The 14,374-nt window shown below is 43.6% G+C and overlaps 12 non-coding genes and 1 pseudogene across 12 annotated transcripts; all 13 read right to left on the reverse strand.

Annotated features, from left to right (window-relative positions):
* Nucleotides 1-53: 53 nt before the first annotated feature.
* LOC136757494 (5S ribosomal RNA) lies at nucleotides 54-172 on the reverse strand. The gene has a single exon (XR_010819511.1). It is a non-coding gene; the product is annotated as a 5S ribosomal RNA (ribosomal RNA).
* Nucleotides 173-1,227: 1,055 nt separating this feature from the next.
* Nucleotides 1,228-1,336, reverse strand: LOC136757593 (uncharacterized; annotated as a pseudogene).
* Nucleotides 1,337-2,402: 1,066 nt separating this feature from the next.
* On the reverse strand, nucleotides 2,403-2,521 carry LOC136756489 (5S ribosomal RNA). Its single transcript, XR_010818569.1, has one exon. It is a non-coding gene; the product is annotated as a 5S ribosomal RNA (ribosomal RNA).
* Nucleotides 2,522-3,578: 1,057 nt separating this feature from the next.
* On the reverse strand, nucleotides 3,579-3,697 carry LOC136757628 (5S ribosomal RNA). The gene has a single exon (XR_010819577.1). It is a non-coding gene; the product is annotated as a 5S ribosomal RNA (ribosomal RNA).
* A 1,055-nt stretch (nucleotides 3,698-4,752) lies between these two features.
* Nucleotides 4,753-4,871, reverse strand: LOC136757572 (5S ribosomal RNA). Its single transcript, XR_010819563.1, has one exon. It is a non-coding gene; the product is annotated as a 5S ribosomal RNA (ribosomal RNA).
* A 1,066-nt stretch (nucleotides 4,872-5,937) lies between these two features.
* Nucleotides 5,938-6,056, reverse strand: LOC136756519 (5S ribosomal RNA). Its single transcript, XR_010818598.1, has one exon. It is a non-coding gene; the product is annotated as a 5S ribosomal RNA (ribosomal RNA).
* Nucleotides 6,057-7,110: 1,054 nt separating this feature from the next.
* On the reverse strand, nucleotides 7,111-7,229 carry LOC136757228 (5S ribosomal RNA). Its single transcript, XR_010819266.1, has one exon. It is a non-coding gene; the product is annotated as a 5S ribosomal RNA (ribosomal RNA).
* Nucleotides 7,230-8,295: 1,066 nt separating this feature from the next.
* LOC136756610 (5S ribosomal RNA) lies at nucleotides 8,296-8,414 on the reverse strand. Its single transcript, XR_010818683.1, has one exon. It is a non-coding gene; the product is annotated as a 5S ribosomal RNA (ribosomal RNA).
* Nucleotides 8,415-9,480: 1,066 nt separating this feature from the next.
* Nucleotides 9,481-9,599, reverse strand: LOC136756389 (5S ribosomal RNA). Its single transcript, XR_010818477.1, has one exon. It is a non-coding gene; the product is annotated as a 5S ribosomal RNA (ribosomal RNA).
* Nucleotides 9,600-10,654: 1,055 nt separating this feature from the next.
* On the reverse strand, nucleotides 10,655-10,773 carry LOC136756038 (5S ribosomal RNA). Its single transcript, XR_010818143.1, has one exon. It is a non-coding gene; the product is annotated as a 5S ribosomal RNA (ribosomal RNA).
* A 1,056-nt stretch (nucleotides 10,774-11,829) lies between these two features.
* LOC136756408 (5S ribosomal RNA) lies at nucleotides 11,830-11,948 on the reverse strand. Its single transcript, XR_010818494.1, has one exon. It is a non-coding gene; the product is annotated as a 5S ribosomal RNA (ribosomal RNA).
* A 1,066-nt stretch (nucleotides 11,949-13,014) lies between these two features.
* On the reverse strand, nucleotides 13,015-13,133 carry LOC136756481 (5S ribosomal RNA). Its single transcript, XR_010818562.1, has one exon. It is a non-coding gene; the product is annotated as a 5S ribosomal RNA (ribosomal RNA).
* Nucleotides 13,134-14,199: 1,066 nt separating this feature from the next.
* LOC136757851 (5S ribosomal RNA) lies at nucleotides 14,200-14,318 on the reverse strand. The gene has a single exon (XR_010819668.1). It is a non-coding gene; the product is annotated as a 5S ribosomal RNA (ribosomal RNA).
* Between the last annotated feature and the right edge of the window lie 56 nt (nucleotides 14,319-14,374).

Genomic DNA, 14,374 nt, shown 5'->3' on the forward strand with positions numbered 1-14,374 from the left:
ATCCAAAGTTAAAACTCGTGATTTGTCGCCCTCTGGTTTGTAAAAGGTGCAAAAGCTTACAGCAACTGGTATTCCCAGGCGGTCTCCCATCCAAGTACTGACGAGGCCCAAGCCTGCTTAGCTTCCGAGATCGGACGAGATCGGGCGTATTCAGGCTAGCATGGCCGTAAGCCAGGGAGGCTGTCCCTGACGCTCTACTTAAAGGGAAGGCAATATCCGTTTCTGCCGCTCATACTTGCAGTTGAACTGTCTCTCTACTCTAAAGTCCGGGACACACCAGCGCGCCGCAGACAGTCCCTGCTAACACGAAACGTTGTGGCAACGTTGTGCGTTAGCTGGGGTGCCACACCAGACCGGAACTATATATTACAAAACGAACACATTGTCTTGATAATACAGCTGTAATTGAGTGCCTGACACGCCAGTCAAGCGCAATCTTGAGAAGGTGTGCATTTCAGTAAGGATTTCAATTGACATGCAGTATGAAACTGAAAGGAGGTTGCATCACTATGATGCATAACATTGCATGTATTGTATTTTCAAGTGTGTGCATTCATCCTGTTGTCATTTTGTTTTGAAAGCAGAAGAATCATTCAACAGGTTGCTGAGACAAATGTAAACCAGTAAAACATATGAAGAGAAACAAACCTTGAATATAAGTTCAGTTGTTTAAACATTTGACAAACTATGGTGAGGGGGTAAGAAAACACACAAATCCAGCTGCTCCTGTATTTCAATACACCAGAACCCAATATTATTGGCGAGTCGGGTAGTCCAACATCACAGTTCGAGGGCAGGCATCATTTCAGTAATTTCATCCCGTTGCATTCACATCCGTGCCTTGAATGAGATTGAATGTGATCTTTGCTCTCAAGTATGTTCCCAAGTTTTACACTTTCGTGCTTTGCATGAATGGGAATGGAACCGTGTGTGTTGAATGAGGCTCCTTGTGAGCACTGAACTTTGTCCGGTGGAGTTCCTTTTTGTGTTGCTGTAATTGTGTCATTTCTCGATGAGAAAGATTAGGCAACATTTAGTCACTTCTAGCCATGATGCTCAATTTATTTACGAATGTACCCTAGTTACTAGGGACCGTTTACGTTGGAGAACAAGATCTATTGTATGCCTGTGTATTTGGGGAAGTCAAATCTGAAATAATGATGAAATTGCGTGTATCCAAAGTTAAAACTCGTGATTTGTCGCCCTCTGGTGTGTAAAAGATGCAAAAGCTTACAGCACCTGGTATTCCCAGGCGGTCTCCCATCCAAGTACTGACCAGGCCCGAGCCTGCTTAGCTTCCGAGATCGGGCGTATTCAGGCTAGTATGGCCGTAAGCCAGGAATGCTGTCCCTGACGCTCTACTTAAAGGGAAGGCAATATCCGTTTCTGCCGTTCATACTTACAGTTGAACTGTCTCTCTACTCTAAAGCCCGGGACACACCAGCGCGCCGCAGACAGTCCCTGCTAACACGCCACGTTGTGGCAACATTGTGGCAACGTTGTGCGTTAGCTGGGGTGCCACACCAGACCGGAACTATATATTACAAAACGAACACATTGTCTTGATAAAACAGCTGTAATTGAGTGCCTGACACGCCAGTCAAGCGCAATCTTGAGAAGGTGTGCATTTCAGTAAGGATTTCAATTGACATGCAGTATGAAACTGAAAGGAGGTTGCATCACTATGATGCATAACATTGCATGTATTGTATTTACAAGTGTGTGCATTCATCCTGTTGTCATTTTGTTTTGAAAGCAGAAGAATCATTCAACAGGTTGCTGAGACAAATGTAAACCAGTAAAACATATGAAGAGAAACAAACCTCGAATATAAGTTCAGTTGTTTAAACATTTGACAAACTATGGTGAGGGGGTAAGAAAACACACAAATCCAGCAGCTCCTGTATTTCAATACACCAGAACCCAATATTATTGGCGAGTCGGGTAGTCCATCATCACAGTTCGAGGGCAGGCATCATTTCAGTAATTTCATCCCGTTGCATTCACATCCGTGCCTTGAATGAGATTGAATGTGATCTTTGCTCTCAAGTATGTTCCCAAGTTTTACACTTTCGTGCTTTGCATGAATGGGAATGGAACCGTGTGTGTTGAATGAGGCTCCTTGTGAGCACTGAATTTTGTCCGGTGGAGTTCCTTTTTGTGTTGCTGTAATTGTGTCATTTCTCGATGAGAAAGATTAGGCAACATTTAGTCACTTCTAGCCATGATGCTCAATTTATTTACGAATGTACCCTAGTTACTAGGGACCGTTTACATTGGAGAACAAGATCTATTGTATGCCTGAGTATTTGGGGAAGTCAAATCTGAAATAATGATGAAATTGCGTGTATCCAAAGTTAAAACTCGTGATTTGTCGCCCTCTGGTGTGTAAAAGATGCAAAAGCTTACAGCACCTGGTATTCCCAGGCGGTCTCCCATCCAAGTACTGACCAGGCCCGAGCCTGCTTAGCTTCCGAGATCGGACGAGATCGGGCGTATTCAGGCTAGTATGGCAGTAAGCCAGGGAGGCTGTCCCTGACGCTCTACTTAAAGGGAAGGCAATATCCGTTTCTGCCGCTCATACTTACAGTTGAACTGTCTCTCTACACTCATGCCGGGGACACACCAGCGCGCCGCAGACAGTCCCTGCTAACACGCCACGTTGTGGCAACGTTGTGCGTTAGCTGGGGTGCCACACCAGACCGGAACTATATTTTACAAAAAAAAACACATTGTCTTGATAAAACAGCTGTAATTTGAGTGCCTGACACGCCAGTCAAGCGCAATCTTGAGAAGGTGTGCATTTCAGTAAGGATTTCAATTGACATGCAGTATGAAAATGAAAGGAGGTTGCATCACTATGATGCATAACATTGCATGTATTGTATTTTCAAGTGTGTGCATTCATCCTGTTGTCATTTTGTTTTGAAAGCAGAAGAATCATTCAACAGGTTGCTGAGACAAATGTAAACCAGTAAAACATATGAAGAGAAACAAACCTTGAATATAAGTTCAGTTGTTTAAACATTTGACAAACTATGGTGAGGGGGTAAGAAATGACACAAATCCAGCAGCTCCTGTATTTCAATACACCAGAAGCCAATATTATTGGCGAGTCGGGTAGTCCATCATCACAGTTCGAGGGCAGGCATCATTTCAGTAATTTCATCCCGTTGCATTCACATCCGTGCCTTGAATGAGATTGAATGTGATCTTTGCTCTCAAGTATGTTCCCAAGTTTTACACTTTCGTGCTTTGCATGAATGGGAATGGAACCGTGTGTGTTGAATGATGCTCCTTGTGAGCACTGAACTTTGTCCGGTGGAGTTCCTTTTTGTGTTGCTGTAATTGTGTCATTTCTTGATGAGAAAGATTAGGCAACATTTAGTCACTTCTAGCCATGATGCTCAATTTATTGACGAATGTACCCTAGTTACTAGGGACCGTTTACGTTGGAGAAGAAGATCTATTGTATGCCTGTGTATTTGGGGAAGTAAAATCTGAAATAATGATGAAATTGCGTGTATCCAAAGTTAAAACTCGTGATTTGTCGCCCTCTGGTGTGTAAAAGGTGCAAAAGCTTACAGCACCTGGTATTCTCAGGCGATCAACCATCCAACTACCGACCAGGCCTGAGCCTGCTTGGCTTCCAAGATCGGACGAGATCGGGCGTATTCAGGCTAGTATGGCCGTAAGCCAGGGAGGCTGTCCCTGACGCTCTACTTAAAGGGAAGGCAATATCCGTTTCTGCCGTTCATACTTACAGTTGAACTGTCTCTCTACTCTAAAGCCCGGGCCACACCAGCGCGCCGCAGACAGTCCCTGCCAACACGCCACGTTGTGGCAACGTTGTGCGTTAGCTGGGGTGCCACTGCAGACCGGAACTATATTTTACAAAACGAACACATTGTCTTGATAAAACAGCTGTAATTGAGTGCCTGACACGCCAGTCAAGCGCAATCTTGAGAAGGTGTGCATTTCAGTAAGGATTTCAATTGACATGCAGTATGAAACTGAAAGGAGGTTGCATCACTATGATGCATAACATTGCATGTATTGTATTTTCAAGTGTGTGCATTCATCCTGTTGTCATTTTGTTTTGAAAGCAGAAGAATCATTCAACAGGTTGCTGAGACAAATGTAAACCAGTAAAATATATGAAGAGAAACAAACCTTGAATATAAGTTCAGTTGTTTAAACATTTGACAAACTATGGTGAGGGAGTAAGAAAACACACAAATCCAGCAGCTCCTGTATTTCAATACACCAGAACCCAATATTATTGGCGAGTCGGGTAGTCCATCATCACAGTTCGAGGGCAGGCATCATTTCAGTAATTTCATCCCGTTGCATTCACATCCGTGCCTTGAATGAGATTGAATGTGATCTTTGCTCTCAAGTATGTTCCCAAGTTTTACACTTTCGTGCTTTGCATGAATGGGAATGGAACCGTGTGTGTTGAATGAGTCTCCTTGTGAGCACTGAACTTTGTGCGGTGGAGTTCCTTTTTGTGTTGCTGTAATTGTGTCATTTCTTGATGAGAAAGATTAGGCAACATTGAGTCACTTCTAGCCATGATGCTCAATTAATTTACGAATGTACCCTAGTTACTAGGGACCGTTTACGTTGGAGAACAAGATCTATTGTATGCCTGTGTATTTGGGGAAGTAAAATCTGAAATAATGATGAAATTGTGTGTATCCAAAGTTAAGACTCGTGATTTGTCGCCCTCTGGTGTGTAAAAGGTGCAAAAGCTTAAAGCACCTGGTATTCCCAGGTGGTCTCCCATCCAAGTACTGACCAGGCCCGAGCCTGCCTGGCTTCCGAGATCGGTCGAGATCGGGCGTATTCAGGCTAGTATGGCCGTAAGCCAGGGAGGGTGTCCCTGACGCTCTACTTAAAGGGAAGGCAATATCCGTTTCTGCCGTTCATACTTACAGTTGAACTGTCTCTCTACTCTAAAGCCCGGGACACACCAGCGCGCCGCAGACAGTCCCTGCTAACACGCCACGTTGTGGCAACGTTGTGGCAACGTTGTGCGTTAGCTGGGGTGCCACACCAGACCGGAACTATATTTTACAAAACGAACACATTGTCTTGATAATACAGCTGTAATTGAGTGCCTGACACGCCAGTCAAGCGCAATCTTGAGAAGGTGTGCATTTCAGTAAGGATTTCAATTGATATGCAGTATGAAACTGAAAGGAGGTTGCATCACTATGATGCATAACATTGCATGTATTGTATTTTCAAGTGTGTGCATTCATCCTGTTGTCATTTTGTTTTGAAAGCATAGGAATCATTCAACAGGTTGCTGAGACAAATGTAAACCAGTAAAACATATGAAGAGAAACAAACCTTGAATATAAGTTCAGTTGTTTAAACATTTGACAAACTATAGTGAGGGGGTAAGAAAACACACAAATCCAGCAGCTCCTGTATTTCAATACACCAGAACCCAATATTATTGGCGAGTCGGGTAGTCCATCATCACAGTTCGAGGGCAGGCATCATTTCAGTAATTTCATCCCGTTGCATTCACATCCGTGCCTTGAATGAGATTGAATGTGATCTTTGTTCTCAAGTATGCTCCCAAGTTTTACACTTTCGTGCTTTGCATGAATGGGAATGGAACCGTGTGTGTTGAATGAGGCTCCTTGTGAGCACTGAACTTTGTCCGGTGGAGTTCCTTTTTGTGTTGCTGTAATTGTGTCATATCTTGATGAGAAAGATTAGGCAACATTTAGTCACTTCTAGCCATGATGCTCAATTTATTTACGAATGTACCCTAGTTACTAGGGACCGTTTACGTTGGAGAACAAGATCTATTGTATGCCTGTGTATTTGGGGAAGTAAAATCTGAAATAATGATGAAATTGTGTGTATCCAAAGTTAAAACTCGTGATTTGTCGCCCTCTGGTGTGTAAAAGGTGCAAAAGCTTACAGCACCTGGTATTCCCAGGCGGTCTCCCATCCAAGTACTAACCAGGCCCGAGCCTGCTTGGCTTCCGAGATCGGACGAGATCGGGCGTATTCAGGCTAGTATGGCCGTAATCCAGGGAGGCTGTCCCTGACGCTCTATTTAAAGGGAAGGCAATATCCGTTTCTGCCATTCATACTTACAGTTGAACTGTCTCTCTACTCTAAAGCCCGGGACACACCAGCGCGCCACAGACAGTCCCTGCTAACACGCCACGTTGTGGCAACGTTGTGCGTTAGCTGGGGTGCCACACCAGACCGGAACTATATTTTACAAAACGAACACATTGTCTTGATAAAACAGCTGTAATTGAGTGCCTGACACGCCAGTCAAGCGCAATCTTGAGAAGGTGTGCATTTCAGTAAGGATTTCAATTGACATGCAGTATGAAACTGAAAGGAGGTTGCATCACTATGATGCATAACATTGCATGTATTGTATTTTCAAGTGTGTGCATTCATCCTGTTGTCATTTTGTTTTGAAAGCAGAAGAATCATTCAACAGGTTGCTGAGACAAATGTAAACCAGTAAAACATATGAAGAGAAACAAACCTTCAATATAAGTTCAGTTGTTTAAACATTTGACAAACTATGGTGAGGGGGTAAGAAATGACACAAATCCAGCAGCTCCTGTATTTCAATACACCAGAAGCCAATATTATTGGCGAGTCGGGTAGTCCATCATCACAGTTCAAGGGCAGGCATCATTTCAGTAATTTCATCCCGTTGCATTCACATCCGTGCCTTGAATGAGATTGAATGTGATCTTTGCTCTCAAGTATGTTCCCAAGTTTTACACTTTCGTGCTTTGCATGAATGGGAATGGAACCGTGTGTGTTGAATGAGGCTCCTTGTGAGCACTGAACTTTGTCCGGTGGAGTTCTTTTTGTGTTGCTGTAATTGTGTCATTTCTCGATGAGAAAGATTAGGCAACATTTAGTCACTTCTAGCCATGATGCTCAATTTATTTACGAATGTACCCTAGTTACTAGGGACCGTTTACGTTGGAGAACAAGATCTATTGTATGCCTGTGTATTTGGGGAAGTAAAATCTGAAATAATGATGAAATTGTGTGTATCCAAAGTTAAAACTCGTGATTTGTCGCCCTCTGGTGTGTAAAAGGTGAAGAAGCTTACAGCACCTGGTATTCCCAGGCGGTCTCCCATCCAAGTACTGACCAGACCCGAGCCTGCTTGGCTTCCGAGATCGGACGAGATCGGGCGTATTCAGGCTAATATGGCCGTAAGCCAGGGAGGCTGTCCCTGACGCTCTAGTTAAAGGGAAGGCAATATCCGTTTCTGCCGTTCATACTTACAGTTGAACTGTCTCTCTACTCTAAAGCCCGGGACACACCAGCGCGCCGCAGACAGTCCCTGCTAACACGCCACGTTGTGGCAACGTTGTGGCAACGTTGTGCGTTAGCTGGGGTGCCACACCAGACCGGAACTATATTTTACAAAACGAACACATTGTCTTGATAAAACAGCTGTAATTGAGTGCCTGACACGCCAGTCAAGCGCAATCTTGAGAAGGTGTGCATTTCAGTAAGGATTTCAATTGACATGCAGTATGAAACTGAAAGGAGGTTGCATCACTATGATGCATAACATTGCATGTATTGTATTTTCAAGTGTGTGCATTCATCCTGTTGTCATTTTGTTTTGAAAGCAGAAGAATCATTCAACAGGTTGCTGAGACAAATGTAAACCAGTAAAACATATGAAGAGAAACAAACCTTGAATATAAGTTCAGTTGTTTAAACATTTGACAAACTATGGTGAGGGGGTAAGAAAACACACAAATCCAGCAGCTCCTGTATTTCAATACACCAGAACCCAATATTATTGGCGAATCAGGTAGTCCATCATCACAGTTCGAGGGCAGGCATCATTTCAGTAATTTCATCCCGTTGCATTCACATCCGTGCCTTGAATGAGATTGAATGTGATCTTTGCTCTCAAGTATGTTCCCAAGTTTTACACTTTCGTGCTTTGCATGAATGGGAATGGAACCGTGTGTGTTGAATGAGGCTCCTTGTGAGCACTGAACTTTGTCCGGTGGAGTTCCTTTTTGTGTTGCTGTAATTGTGTCATTTCTCGATGAGAAAGATTAGGCAACATTTAGTCACTTCTAGCCATGATGCTCAATTTATTTATGAATGTACCCTAGTTACTAGGGACCGTTTACGTTGGAGAACAAGATCTATTGTATGCCTGTGTATTTGGGGAAGTCAAATCTGAAATAATGATGAAATTGCGTGTATCCAAAGTTAAAACTCGTGATTTGTCGCCCTCTGGTGTGTAAAAGATGCAAAAGCTTACAGCACCTGGTATTCCCAGGCGGTCTCCCATTCAAGTACTGACCAGGCCCGAGCCTGCTTAGCTTCCGAGATCGGACGAGATCGAGCGTATTCAGGCTAGTATGGCCGTAAGCCAGGAAGGCTGTCCCTGACGCTCTACTTAAAGGGAAGGCAATATCCGTTTCTGCCGTTCATACTTACAGTTGAACTGTCTCTCTACTCTAAAGCCCGGGACACACCAGCGCGCCGCAGACAGTCCCTGCTAACACGCCACGTTGTGGCAACATTGTGGCAACGTTGTGCGTTAGCTGGGGTGCCACACCAGACCGGAAGTATATATTACAAAACGAACACATTGTTTTGATAAAACAGCTGTAATTGAGTGCCTGACACGCCAGTCAAGCGCAATCTTGAGAAGGTGTGCATTTCAGTAAGGATTTCAATTGACATGCAGTATGAAACTGAAAGGAGGTTGCATCACTATGATGCATAACATTGCATGTATTGTATTTTCAAGTGTGTGCATTCATCCTGTTGTCATTTTGTTTTGAAAGCAGAAGAATCATTCAACAGGTTGCTGAGACAAATGTAAACCAGTAAAACATATGAAGAAAAATAAACCTTGAATATAAGTTCAGTTGTTTAAACATTTGACAAACTATGGTGAGGGGGTAAGAAAACACACAAATCCAGCAGCTCCTGTATTTCAATACACCAGAACCCAATATTATTGGCGAGTCGGGTAGTCCATCATCACAGTTCGAGGGCAGGCATCATTTCAGTAATTTCATCCCGTTGCATTCACATCCGTGCCTTGAATGAGATTGAATGTGATCTTTGCTCTCAAGTATGTTCCCAAGTTTTACACTTTCGTGCTTTGCATGAATGGGAATGGAACCGTGTGTGTTGAATGAGGCTCCTTGTGAGCACTGAACTTTGTCCGGTGGAGTTCCTTTTTGTGTTGCTGTAATTGTGTCATTTCTCGATGAGAAAGATTAGGCAACATTTAGACACTTCTAGCCATGATGCTCAATTTATTTATGAATGTACCCTAGTTACTAGGGACCTTTTACGTTGGAGAACAAGATCTATTGTATGCCTGTGTATTTGGGGAAGTAAAACCTGAAATAATGATGAAATTGTGTGTATCCAAAGTTAAAACTCGTGATTTGTCGCCCTCTGGTGTGTAAAATATGCAAAAGCTTACAGCACCTGGTATTCCCAGGCGGTCTCCCATCCAAGTACTGACCAGGCCCGAGCCAGCTTAGCTTCCGAGATCGGACGAGATCGGGCGTATTCAGGCTAGTATGGCCGTAAGCCAGGGAGGCTGTCCCTGACGCTCTACTTAAAGGGAAGGCAATATCCGTTTCTGCCGCTCATGCTTGCAGTTGAACTGTCTCTCTACTCTAAAGTCCGGGACACACCAGCGCGCCGCAGACAGTCCCTGCTAACACGAAACGTTGTGGCAACGTTGTGCGTTAGCTGGGGTGCCACACCAGACCGGAACTATATTTTACAAAACGAACACATTGTCTTGATAATATAGCTGTAATTGAGTGCCTGACACGCCAGTCAAGCGCAATCTTGAGAAGGTGTGCATTTCAGTAAGGATTTCAATTGACATGCAGTATGAAACTGAAAGGAGGTTGCATCACTATGATGCATAACATTGCATGTATTGTATTTTCAAGTGTGTGCATTCATCCTGTTGTCATTTTGTTTTGAAAGCAGAAGAATCATTCAACTAGTTGCTGAGACAAATGTAAACCAGTAAAACATATGAAGAGAAACAAACCTTGAATATAAGTTCAGTTGTTTAAACATTTGACAAACTATGGTGAGGGGGTAAGAAAACACACAAATCCAGCAGCTCCTGTATTTCAATACACCAGAACCCAATATTATTGGCGAGTCGGGTAGTCCATCATCACAGTTCGAGGGCAGGCATCATTTCAGTAATTTCACCCCGTTGCATTCACATCCGTGCCTTGAATGAGATTGAATGTGATCTTTGCTCTCAAGTATGTTCCCAAGTTTTACACTTTCGTGCTTTGCATGAATGGGAATGGAACCGTGTGTGTTGAATGAGGCTCCTTGTGAGCACTGATCTTTGTCCGGTGGAGTTCCTTTTTGTGTTGCTGTAATTGTGTCATTTCTCGATGAGAAAGATTAGGCAACATTTAGTCACTTCTAGCCATGATGCTCAATTTATTTACGAATGTACCCTAGTTACTAGGGACCGTTTACGTTGGAGAACAAGATCTATTGTATGCCTGTGTATTTGGGGAAGTCAAATCTGAAATAATGATGAAATTGCGTGTATCCAAAGTTAAAACTCGTGATTTGTCGCGCTCTGGTGTGTAAAAGATGCAAAAGCTTACAGCACCTGGTATTCCCAGGCGGTCTCCCATTCAAGTACTGACCAGGCCCGAGCCTGCTTAGCTTCCGAGATCGGACGAGATCGGGCGTATTCAGGCTAGTATGGCCGTAAGCCAGGGAGGCTGTCCCTGACGCTCTACTTAAAGGGATGGCAATATCCGTTTCTGCCGTTCATACTTACAGTTGAACTGTCTCTCTACTCTAAAGCCCGGGACACACCAGCGCGCCGCAGACAGTCCCTGCTAATATGCCACGTTGTGGCAACGTTGTGCGTTAGCTGGGGTGCCACACCAGACCGGAACTATATTTTACAAAACGAACACATTTGTCTTGATAAAACAGCTGTAATTGAGTGCCTGACACGCCAGTCAAGCGCAATCTTGAGAAGGTGTGCATTTCAGTAAGGATTTCAATTGACATGCAGTATGAAACTGAAAGGAGGTTGCATCACTATGATGCATAACATTGCATGTTTTGTATTTTCAAGTGTGTGCATTCATCCTGTTGTCATTTTGTTTTGAAAGCAGAAGAATCATTCAACAGGTTGCTGAGACAAATGTAAACCAGTAAAACATATGAAGAGAAACAAACCTTGAATATAAGTTCAGTTGTTTAAACATTTGACAAACTATGGTGAGGGGGTAAGAAAACACACAAATCCAGCAGCTCCTGTATTTCAATACACCAGAACCCAATATTATTGGCGAGTCGGGTAGTCCATCATCACAGTTCGAGGGCAGGCATCATTTCAGTAATTTCATCCCGTTGCATTCACATCCGTGCCTTGAATGAGATTGAATGTGATCTTTGCTCTCAAGTATGTTCCCAAGTTTTACACTTTCGTGCTTTGCATGAATGGGAATGGAACCGTGTGTGTTGAATGAGGCTCCTTGTGAGCACTGAACTTTGTCCGGTGGAGTTCCTTTTTGTGTTGCTGTAATTGTGTCATTTCTCGATGAGAAAGATTAGGCAACATTTAGTCACTTCTAGCCATGATGCTCAATTTATTTACGAATGTACCCTAGTTACTAGGGACCGTTTACGTTGGAGAACAAGATCTATTGTATGCCTGTGTATTTGGGGAAGTCAAATCTGAAATAATGATGAAATTGCGTGTATCCAAAGTTAAAACTCGTGATTTGTCGCCCTCTGGTGTGTAAAAGATGCAAAAGCTTACAGCACCTGGTATTCCCAGGCAGTCTCCCATCCAAGTACTGACCAGGCCCGAGCCTGCTTAGCTTCCGAGATCGGACGAGATCGGGCGTATTCAGGCTAGTATGGCCGTAAGCCAGGGAGGCTGTCCCTGACGCTCTACTTAAAGGGAAGGCAATATCCGTTTCTGCCGTTCATACTTACAGTTGAACTGTCTCTCTACTCTAAAGCCCGGGACACACCAGCGCGCCGCAGACAGTCCCTGCTAACACGAAACGTTGTGGCAACATTGTGGCAACGTTGTGCGTTAGCTGGGGTGCCACACCAGACCGGAACTATATATTACAAAACGAACACATTGTCTTGATAAAACAGCTGTAATTGAGTGCCTGACACGCCAGTCAAGCGCAATCTTGAGAAGGTGTGCATTTCAGTAAGGATTTCAATTGACATGCAGTATGAAACTGAAAGGAGGTTGCATCACTATGATGCATAACATTGCATGTATTGTATTTTCAAGTGTGTGCATTCATCCTGTTGTCATTTTGTTTTGAAAGCAGAAGAATCATTCAACAGGTTGCTGAGACAAATGTAAACCAGTAAAACATATGAAGAGAAACAAACCTTGAATATAAGTTCAGTTGTTTAAACATTTGACAAACTATGGTGAGGGGGTAAGAAAACACACAAATCCAGCAGCTCCTGTATTTCAATACACCAGAAGCCAATATTATTGGCGAGTCGGGTAGTCCATCATCACAGTTCGAGGGCAGGCATCATTTCAGTAATTTCATCCCGTTGCATTCACATCCGTGCCTTGAATGAGATTCAATGTGATCTTTGCTCTCAAGTATGTTCCCAAGTTTTACACTTTCGTGCTTTGCATGAATGGGAATGGAACCGTGTGTGTTGAATGAGGCTCCTTGTGAGCACTGAACTTTGTCCGGTGGAGTTCCTTTTTGTGTTGCTGTAATTGTGTCATTTCTCGATGAGAAAGATTAGGCAACATTTAGTCACTTCTAGCCATGATGCTCAATTTATTTACAAATGTACACTAGTTACTAGGGACCGTTTACGTTGGAGAACAAGATCTATTGTATGCCTGTGTATTTGGGGAAGTCAAATCTGAAATAATGATGAAATTGCGTGTATCCAAAGTTAAAACTTGTGATTTGTCGCCCTTTGGTGTGTAAAAGATGCAAAAGCTTACAGCACCTGGTATTCCCAGGCGGTCTCCCATCCAAATACTGACCAGGCCCGAGCCTGCTTAGCTTCCGAGATCGGACGAGATCGGGCGTATTCAGGCTAGTATGGCCGTAAGCCAGGGAGGCTGTCCCTGACGCTCTACTTAAAGGGAAGGCAATATCCGTTTCTGCCGTTCATACTTACAGTTGAACTGTCTCTCTACTCTAAAGCCCGGGACACACCAGCGCGCCGCAGACAGTCCCTGCTAACACGCCACGTTGTGGCAACATTGTGGCAACGTTGTGCGTTAGCTGGGGTGCCACACCAGACCGGAACTATATATTACAAAACGAACACATTGTCTTGATAAAACAGCTGTAATTGAGTGCCTGACACGCCAGTCAAGCGCAATCTTGAGAAGGTGTGCATTTCAGTAAAGATTTCAATTGACATGCAGTATGAAACTGAAAGGAGGTTGCATCACTATGATGCATAACATTGCATGTATTGTATTTTCAAGTGTTTGCATTCATCCTGTTGTCATTTTGTTTTGAAAGCAGAAGAATCATTCAACAGGTTGCTGAGACAAATGTAAACCAGTAAAACATATGAAGAGAAACAAACCTTGAATATAAGTTCAGTTGTTTAAACATTTGACAAACTATGGTGAGGGGGTAAGAAAACACACAAATCCAGCAGCTCCTGTATTTCAATACACCAGAACCCAATATTATTGGCGAGTCGGGTAGTCCATCATCACAGTTCGAGGGCAGGCATCATTTCAGTAATTTCATCCCGTTGCATTCACATCCGTGCCTTGAATGAGATTGAATGTGATCTTTGCTCTCAAGTATGTTCCCAAGTTTTACACTTTCGTGCTTTGCATGAATGGGAATGGAACCGTGTGTGTTGAATGAGGCTCCTTGTGAGCACTGAACTTTGTCCGGTGGAGTTCCTTTTTGTGTTGCTGTAATTGTGTCATTTCTCGATGAGAAAGATTAGGCAACATTTAGTCACTTCTAGCCATGATGCTCAATTTATTTACGAATGTACCCTAGTTACTAGGGACCGTTTACGTTGGAGAACAAGATCTATTGTATGCCTGTGTATTTGGGGAAGTCAAATCTGAAATAATGATGAAATTGCGTGTATCCAAAGTTAAAACTCGTGATTTGTCGCCCTCTGGTGTGTAAAAGATGCAAAAGCTTACAGCACCTGGTATTCCCAGGCGGTCTCCCATCCAAGTACTGACCAGGCCCGAGCCTGCTTAGCTTCCGAGATCGGACGAGATCGGGCGTATTCAGGCTAGTATGGCCGTAAGCCAGGGAGGCTCTCCCTGACGCTCTACTTAAAGGGAAGGCAATATCCGTTTCTGCCG

The sequence above is a fragment of the Amia ocellicauda genome, chromosome 8 (genome assembly GCF_036373705.1).
Source record: "Amia ocellicauda isolate fAmiCal2 chromosome 8, fAmiCal2.hap1, whole genome shotgun sequence".
NCBI classification, from domain to species: Eukaryota; Metazoa; Chordata; class Actinopteri; order Amiiformes; family Amiidae; genus Amia; species Amia ocellicauda.